Source organism: Penaeus monodon, chromosome 20 (assembly GCF_015228065.2).
Source record: "Penaeus monodon isolate SGIC_2016 chromosome 20, NSTDA_Pmon_1, whole genome shotgun sequence".
Lineage (NCBI taxonomy): Eukaryota > Metazoa > Arthropoda > Malacostraca > Decapoda > Penaeidae > Penaeus > Penaeus monodon.
The window spans coordinates 44,698,748-44,699,574 of record NC_051405.1 but is presented as its reverse complement, the minus strand read 5'-3'; the positions used below and the strand labels follow the sequence as shown (position 1 = coordinate 44,699,574).

At 68.7% G+C, this 827-nt stretch overlaps 1 long non-coding RNA gene across 1 annotated transcript in view; it reads left to right on the top strand.

Moving 5' to 3' along the window:
• LOC119585866 overlaps positions 1-827 on the top strand; it is a 47,808-nt gene that overhangs the window by 31,220 nt on the left and 15,761 nt on the right. The window lies entirely within an intron of this gene.

Here is an 827-nt window from a genome sequence, read left to right as displayed (position 1 = left end):
CGGCAGAGGCTGGTGGGGTGAGACGGAGAGGGAATTGGGAGGGACGGTCCGAGGAACGGAGGGCGAGGGGACAGGGAAAAAATAGGTGTGAGAAAGGGAGAGAGGAAGGGTTCAGACGAAAGCTGGATAAAGAGGAGGTAGAAGGGGCGAGGGACGAACAGCAAAGAGAAAGGCCGCCCAAGCGAAGAAGGGCCGGAGCCGGGGACGGAGAGGGCGGCGCCGCCAAAGGGAACAGTGAACGCCTACCACGTGGAGCAGCTACATCGCGGCGGCCAAAGAGGCCCGTGGTACGCCTCCTGGCGTCGACCGCTCGTCTGAAGCCGCGTTCACCGGGGCGCTCCTGCGCAGAGCCTCCTGCGTCGGGCGGGGCCGCAGACCTCCTGCCGCCCTCTCCGGCCTGCGCTCCCTTCGGAGACGTCTTGCCGACGAGCAGCTTCGCGTCGCGGGGCGGCGCTGGCGAGGGGTGGTGCCGGCAGGGGCGCAGGGCTGACGAGCGAGGGCGTGGGAAGGGCGCGGCGCGAGGTCCCGCCCGCGTGTGCAACTGCTGCTGGCCACTGGCTCTTGCATCCAGAACGTGATCGTGGAGCCGCCGTGGACTCGAACGGCGTGTCTGCGCCGCCGCCGCGCCATCCGATCGCTTCCGGAAACCTCGCAGCGAGTTAGCGGCGCGATTGTTGCCCCCGCCCCCCCGTCCTCCGCTGCAGGAGCTCAGTGTGCGGGCGCGCCGTCGATAGATGAACGGCGGTAATGAGCGACATCTACGGCGCAGGAGGGGGAGTCGCGAGGCGCGAACTGGCGACACGCCGCAACTGTCGACACCGGGTCTC